Source organism: Bombina bombina, chromosome 9 (assembly GCF_027579735.1).
Source record: "Bombina bombina isolate aBomBom1 chromosome 9, aBomBom1.pri, whole genome shotgun sequence".
NCBI classification, from domain to species: Eukaryota; Metazoa; Chordata; class Amphibia; order Anura; family Bombinatoridae; genus Bombina; species Bombina bombina.
In genome coordinates, this window is record NC_069507.1 from 260,072,407 (window position 1) to 260,081,130 (window position 8,724).

The window sequence follows — 8,724 nt, forward strand, 5'->3', positions numbered from 1 at the left end:
GATTACATTCGAAAATATTCGAATTCGAAAAATTCGAATTTAGATTGTAATAGTATTTCTAATGCTTTTTCTTTAAATGTAATATTCGAATTATGCAATATTCGAATTCGAAAAATTCGAATTTAGATTGTAATAGTATTTCTAATGCTTTTTCTTTAAATGTAATATTCAAATTATGCAATATTCGAATTTGAAAAATTTGAATTTAGATTGTAATAGTATTTCTAATGCTTTTTCTTTAAATGTAATATTCGAATTATGCAATATTCGAATTCGAAAAATTCGAATTTAGATTGTAATAGTATTTCTAATGCTTTTTCTTTAAATGTAATATTCAAATTATGCAATATTCGAATTTGAAAAATTCGAATTTAGATTGTAATAGTATTTCTAATGCTTTTTCTTTAAATGTAATATTCGAATTATGCAATATTCGAATTCGAAAAATTCGAATTTAGATTGTAATAGTATTTCTAATGCTTTTTCTTTAAATGTAATATTCGAATTATGCAATACGTGTATTCGAATTCGAAAAATTCGAATTTAGATTGTAATAGTATTTCTAATGCTTTTTCTTTAAATGTAATATTCGAATTATGCAATATTCGAATTCGAAAAATTCGAATTTAGATTGTAATAGTATTTCTAATGCTTTTTCTTTAAATGTAATATTCGAATTATGCAATACGTGTATTCGAATTCGAAAAAATCGAATTTAGATTGTAATAGTATTTCTAATGCTTTTTCTTTAAATGTAGTATTCGAATTATGCAATATTCGAAATCGAAAAATTCGAATTTAGATTGTAATAGTATTTCTAATGCTTTTTCTTTAAATGTAATATTCGAATTATGCAATACGTGTATTCGAATTCGAACAATTCGAATTTAGATTGTAACAGTATTTCTAATGCTTTTTCTTTAAATGTAATATTCGAATTATGCAATATTCGAATTCGAAAAATTCGAATTTAGATTGTAATAGTATTTCTAATGCTTTTTCTTTAAATGTAATATTCGAATTATGCAATATTCGAATTCGAAAAATTCGAATTTAGATTGTAATAGTATTTCTAATGCTTTTTCTTTAAATGTAATATTCGAATTATGCAATACGTGTATTCGAATTCGAAAATTTCGAATTTAGATTGTAATTGTATTTCTAATGCTTTTTCTTTAAATGTAATATTCGAATTATGCAATATTCGAATTCGAAAAATTCGAATTTAGATTGTAATAGTATTTCTAATGCTTTTTCTTTAAATGTAATATTCGAATTATGCAATACGTGTATTCGAATTCGAAAAATTCGAATTTAGATTGTAATAGTATTTCTAATGCTTTTTCTTGAAATGTAATATTCGAATTATGCAATACGTGTATTCGAATTCGAAAAATTCGAATTTAGATTGTAATAGTATTTCTAATGCTTTTAAATGTAATATTCGAACTATGCAATATTCGAATTCAAAAAATTCGAATTTATATTCGAATTCAAAAAATTCGAATTTATATTCGAATTCGAAAAATTCGAATTTATATTTGAATTCGAAAAATTCGAATTTCGAATGTAGACATTCGATATAATTATAAACATTCGAATTCGAAAGTGACATTCGAAAACTGTAAATAACATTCGATTTTCGAATTTTCAAGAATATTCGTTCTTATCGACATTCGAATTTAGAATTCGAATTTCGGTAATAACATTCGTTCTACATTCGAAATTCGAAAATTTGCACATTCGCCCATCCCTAGTTTGTACATATGCATTTATGTGTCTATATGTGTATAATAGTGTTTACAGACATATATACACATATACACATATAAACACATAAATACATATAAGACGTATATAAGTGCATTGCAGCCATTTGCAGTTAAGTAAATGAAAACATGTAAAATCATATTTATGTAATATTCATATTTAATAAAGTGTTATACTGTGTATTTAATGTAAATATTTCACATTCCAATGTTCTGCACATAGCAGAATTGGCTCTATGTATTTATAAATAGATATTCCTATATATATATATATATATATATATATATATATATATATATATATATATATATATATATATATATATATATATATATATGTAACACAGAAATAAGGTAGCACACGGTTTCAAAGGCAAAACTTTTTTAAGCTAATTTTTAGTAAAATTTTATAGACCCATAGTAAAACAGGTGACCAATTTCAAAACATGGGAGTGGTTTACAGGTTTGACATCATCGCACATCATGTGAGTTTATATGCAGTGGCTATAAACACAGAACAAAAAAACTTTAACCCCTTACACCCCATTAGGAAAATTGGAAACCTGATTAAAAACAAGTGCAACAAGTTGCCCACCATACACCATATTTAAAGTAAAAAATGAAAGAAAAAACACTAATCATGATATATACAGTTTGAAAAAAGTAATTTATGAAATATGGTAATTAAATCAAAGGTAAGAGGTCAAATTCTCTGCTAAGTCCCTTTGGATGCATGGTATTGAGTAGTCAAATGCATTTGGCTTCTCTGTTTAGGAGGTCCCTGTTTCTGTCACCCCCTCTAAGTTTTTTGGGGGCACTGTCAATTATCATGTACCTCAGCTGATTGGCCTGATGGCCCATCTCAGCAAAATGTGCTGGAACTGGGAGGTGTAGCATTTTATCGTTGCGAATAGTCGACTTATGTTGGCAGATGCGATCTCTTATTTTTTGGGTCGTCTCACCAACATATAAAAGCCCACATGGGCATTTTAGCGCATAAACAACATAAGTCAAATTGCAGGTATAAAAACCTTTGATATAGTACTTCTTCCCAGTATAAGGATGGGAGATCACTCCCCCCTTGATAACATTATTGCATTGGGCACACCGCAGACACGGGAACGTGCCCTGTTTGAGGGTCCCAAAAATTGTCATTGGGCACCACTAGTTGGTTTGGCCGAAATAGCACGAACCAACTGTTTACTTATTGTATTGCCTCTTTGGTATGAGGCTCTAGGGATTTCCTTAAATTCCTTGATCTCTGGACATGCCTCTTTTAATAAATACCAATGTTTTTTAATGATATTGAATACTTTCTTACACATGATGTTATATGAGCTTACAAAATTTAATCTTGTAGAACTGGGTGTATTTTTCCTGACAGGGCAATTTTTTAGAGAGTTCTCTATTTCATCAAGTTTCTGAGCATCATAGCCCTTGCTAACAAATTTCTTCTTCATGTTATTGGCCCTGGCCTGTCGGATCTGTGCATCTGACACTATTCTCTCTACTCTCAAAAGCTGTGATTTGGGCACACTTTGAAAGACTTTTGGTGGATGAAAGCTACTCCTATGTAGAAGGGTGTTCCTGTCAGTTGGTTTCACAAAAAGATCAGTAACTAGCCTACCATCCTTTTTGTAGACCATTGTTTCTAAAAATTCCACTTTTAGCATATCCATTTTACTACTGAATTTTAAGAAGGGGACTGCATTCTCCATGTTAAGTCTAAATTTAGCCAGTGTCTCATGGGGGCCCTGTCACACGATGAAGAGATTGTCTATATAGCAGAACCAACCCTGACAATATTGGTAATAGAGTGGATTTGTATACACATGTCTTTCCTCAATGGCATCCATTACCAAACAGGCATAGTATGGGGCCACATTCGACCCCATCACTGTGCTTGTTTTTTGCATAAAGAACTGGTTTTTCGAAGAGAAAAAAATTATTAGTTAACACCAAGGTTAGCAAGGGAGTCAGCCACTCCTGTTGTGTCTCTTTATACAAACTGCTTTTAGATAGGGCCTCTCCCACACAGCCAATCCTCACATTGTGGGGAATGACTGTGTAGAGGAAGGTTACATCCCAAGTTGCCAGTATAACACTGTCATCCATGTCAGTGATTTTGTCAATTTTCTCAATAAACTGCATCGTGTCTCTAATATAGTATCTACCCTGCGTGACAAGGGGTGACAAAATTGTATCCAAAAATTGTGCAGTTGGACATAAAAGGGAGCCTATGCTAGCCACTATGGGCCTACCAGGTGGGTCAGTAAGTTGTTTGTGTACCTTAGGTACAACATAGAACACTGGTATCAAAGGATGTGTCAGTGCCAAAAGCTAGTACATTTTTTGTGTTAGTAAGTTATGTTTCAAACCCTTATCCAAAACTCTTTACAAACAGTATAAGTAGGATTACTGCTTAACTTTTCATATACCTGTACATCGGTTAACTGGCGCAAAATTTCTGCTCTATATTTTGTAGTGTCCATCACGACCACAGCACCGCCCTTGTCCGCAGGCTTGATCCTAATGGACACGTCCCTTTCAAGCTGTTTTAACACATCATGTTGTTGTTTGGTTAGATTGTATCTATCTCTTTGTGTGACATTAGTATAGGTAATTTATTTGTATTCAGCGTCCATAATTTTAATACATTTCATAATTTTAATACATTTCACCGCAGCATTATCTCCTGATGGATTAAATGTACTTTTAAGGCTCAGACCGCACTGTCCTGTATCAAATGGAATCATATCTTTATGTTCCTCTGTAGTTCTGGAGGAACAGTCTCTGTTTGGGTTGTTGAAATAGGCTTTTAATCTTGGACCTCTGAAAAACGGGTCAGGTCCAACATGAGGGGGAAAAGTGTCAGCACACTCAGTGGGGCAGAATTATAAGCCCTTATTCAGCACATCAATTTCATCTTGGCTTAATATTTTTGAAGACAAATTTATAATATTTACCTCTGTCGTGTCGGCTTTACTTGTGACCTGGTCCCCACACCTCCTGTGTTTCCTCCCATGTCTGGTCTGCCTCCTCAATCTTTGATGTCCTGTTTGCGCTCCCCTAAAAAAGAAGCAGAAGCAGAGGAAGGTGCATCGGTAGATGCGGTCGACATACCCTGTGTGTTAGAAGTGGGCATCCGTTCTAAGTCGGAGCTGTCAGATCTTGAGGCTGCGCTGCCATCAGTGTCCTTGGCCATCCTTCGACATGGGCAGTTCCAACTATACACATTACCGTCGTGTTTGTCACGTTTAAAATTCCGCCTCTTACACTCCTCCACCTCTTGCTTAAATGTGTCAACTGCCTTTTCAACTTCATCAAGCACCTGTGGATATTCCTCCTCACTTAATGTTTATAACAACTTGCATTTTTGCTCTTCAATTTCCGTTGAAAAGGTTAGTAATTCATGGTTAGAGAAGTCCATGTTCAGTATGATCAAATCCAATGAACTTTTATTTAGGATTTGTTGGTATATTGTACAGAATTCACTGTTATCTAAAAACAAATGTGGGTTGGAGGGGGGACCGCAGGCCTCAAGGAATCTGTTTGGTTTTATTATATTTGGCCAGTGTTGCTGAATGAATTTGCAGATTCATCTGCCATTTCATAATCCTCTCAAGGTCTCTCCTTTGAGATTCTTTATCTGGTGCTGTGAGGAACTCTCTGGCCCCAAGTGTCCGGGTTGCAATCTTGGCTGCTTCATCCTCTGAGTAGGCAAATACTCCTGTTTCACAGGACATTTTAGTAAAGGTAGGTTTAGTCTTATGTATATACACAAAAAGAACACAATGCTTGGTGCTGAAGTCCCTCAAGGGTAAACATATTTACATAAAGAAAGTGGGATCCACACTGTCACTGTCCAGTAATTTGGAGTAATCTTGATCATATAGGTCTGGTGCAATACCTAGAAGGACCACCCTTGACGTCTAAGTAGTAACATGTAACACAGAAACAAGGTGGCACACGGTTTCAAAGGCTAAACCTTTTATTGACGAGCAACGTTTCAGGGCACCTTCTCAAGCTAATTTTTAGTGAAATGAACACGCCTTTTATAGGCCCATAGTAAAACAGGTGACCAATTGCAAAACATGGGAGTGATTAAGAGGTTTGACATCATCACACATCATGTGATTTTATATGCAGTGGCTATAAACACAGAACAAAAAAACCCCTTACACTCCATTAGGAAAATTGGAAACCTGATTAAAAACAAGTGCAGAAAGTTTCCAACTATACACCATATTTAAAGCAAAAAAAGAAAGAAAAAACACTAATCATGATGTATACATTTTGAAAAAAGTAATTTATAAAATATGATAATTAAATCAAAGGTAAGAGGTCAAATTCTCTATTAAGTCCCTTTGGATGCATAGTATTGAGTAGCCAAATCCATTTGGCTTCTCTGTTTAGGAGGTCCCTGTTTCTGTCACCCTCTATTGGCTGTTACAATCAGCCAATAGGATTGAGCTCTCATTTGAACACTCAATAGGATTTTAGCAGCTATAATCCTATTGACTGATTTAAATCTTTCAGGCAATAGGAATGCAATGGACGCCATCTTGGATGGCGTCACTTGCATTGAAGTTCCAGTTTACGGTGGCGACCGTATGAAGAGGATGCTCTGCGCCGAATGTCTTCAGGATGGACCCGCTCCACGCCGGATGGATGAAGATAGAAGTTGCAGTCTGGATGAAGACTTCTCTGGCTGGATGAAGATGGAAGAGGCCGCCCAGATGAAGACTTCTTGCCGCCTGGATGAGGACTTCTCCGGCTGGATGGATCCTTCAAGCGGGACTTCAAGAACTGTAAGTGGATCGTCAGGGGTTAGTGTTAGGTTTTTTAAGGGTTTTTTGGGTGGGTTATATTTTTAGATTTGGGTCTGGGCATGTTAAAGAGCTAAATGCCCTTTTAAGGGCAATTCCCATACAAATGCCCTTTTACGGGCAATGGGGAGCTTAGGTTATTTTAGATTGGGGGGTTGGGTGGTGGATTTAACTGTTGGGGGGTGTTTGTATTTTTTTGCAATGTAAAAGAGCTGTTATCTTTGGGGCAATGCCCCACAAAAGGCCCTTTTTTATCTTGGAGGGCTTTTTTTATTTTTATAGGGCTATTAGATTAGGTGTAATTCTTTATTATTTTTGATAATTTGTTTTTTTATTTTTCGTAATTAAGTGTTTGTTTTTGTAACTTAGTGTTTGTTTTTTTCTGTAATTTAGTACTTTTAATAATGTTTAATTGTATATTTAAATAATTTGAGTAGGTTTAGATTTCTTTAATATGTAATTTAGTTTATTTAATTGTTATTTTTATTTAATTGTAGTATAATAGGGTAGTTTAATTAATAGTTTCAAATAGTTTATTTTAATTCTACAGGTAAGTTGTAATTTATATTAAGATAGGGATGTTGTAATTTTAATTTAAAGTTATGGGGTTGTTAGGTTTAGGGGTTAATAGCTTAATTTAATTTTTGGCGATGTGGGGGGCTGACGGTTTGGGGGTTAATAGGTTTAGTAAGTGGTAGTGATGTGGGAGGCCAGAGGTTTAGGGGTTCATAAGTTTATTTAGTGGCGACAGTGTTGGGGAGCTGCGGAATAGGGGTTAATATATTTTATTTTGACTGCGGTGATGTCGGGGCGGCAGATTTGGGGTGTTTAGACACAGGGTTTATGTTAGGGTGTTAGGTATAAACATTACTTGTTTTCTACCATAGAAATCAATAGATTATACTTCTTTGTCTTGCAGCATCAAACATAAGCTTTCACTGCTTTCAGACTCCAATTGATTTATATGGCATCTGCAGGCTCCACGGTGGCGGATTGAAAACCAGGTACACTGGGTCAGAAAATACGCACCTGTTAAAAGTTTGATAACTGGAAAAAAATTATCAGAATGTGTTTTCGGAACATCTGTAATGACGTAAGCATCGATTTGCGTCGGATTGAGATCGAAGGTTTGTACGTTACGTCACAAATTTCAACATTTGCCAGTCTGTAGGCTTTGATAACTAGGTTGGATCAATCTCGCAACAATTTCGATGCGGAATTTCCAGCATATTTTAGGTTGACAGCTTGACAGATAGGCCTCATAATCTTTTCTAAAACATTTTGATAGACTCCAATATCAGATTATTTCAAGAAAACGTGTTATCCAGCACAAGAGTCAAGAATGAACAATAGCGACTTGTGTCTTGGCACTTTTTAATGGCTTCCTTGTTTTAAAGGGACATAAAAAAAATGTATTTCATGATTCACACAGAGCAATTCAATTCTACTGTCTAATTTGTTTTATTCTTATAGTATTCTTAGTTGAAAAGTATAATTAGGTAGGCTCAGGACTGGGAGCTAGCTGCACATAGATGCTCTTGTTATTGGTCCACTAGATGTGTTCAGTTAGTTCTCAGTAGTGCCTTGCCGCCCCCATGCTCTATCTGAATCATGAAAGAAAATGTTGTGTTTCATGTCCCTTTAAGTTAACAGAAGGAGACATAACTGCACAGCTCAAGCATGAGTATGATATTGACCAGACATATGGACATACAACCCAACATTTCCTCATGATTCAGATAATGCATAGAATGTTATATAACTTTTCAAATTTGTTCTCTTTGTAAATTGGCTTAATTCTCTTGGTATCCTTTGTTGAAGGAGCAGAAATGCGCTACTAGTTGAGAACATTAGATGAGCCAATGACATTAGGCTATATTTGCAGCCACCTATCAGCAACTAGCTCTCAGTATTGCACTGCTGATCCTGAACCTACCTAGGTATGCTTTTCAACAAAGGACACCAGGAGAATGAAGCAAATTAGAAAATACAAGTAAAATGTGAAGTTGTTTAAAACTGCTGCTCTCTCTGAATCATGTAATAAAAACGATAGGTTTTATATCCCTTTTAACATCATTCAAAGCAAAACATAATTTACTTTTGAGGAGTATAGAATTAGGTTAACA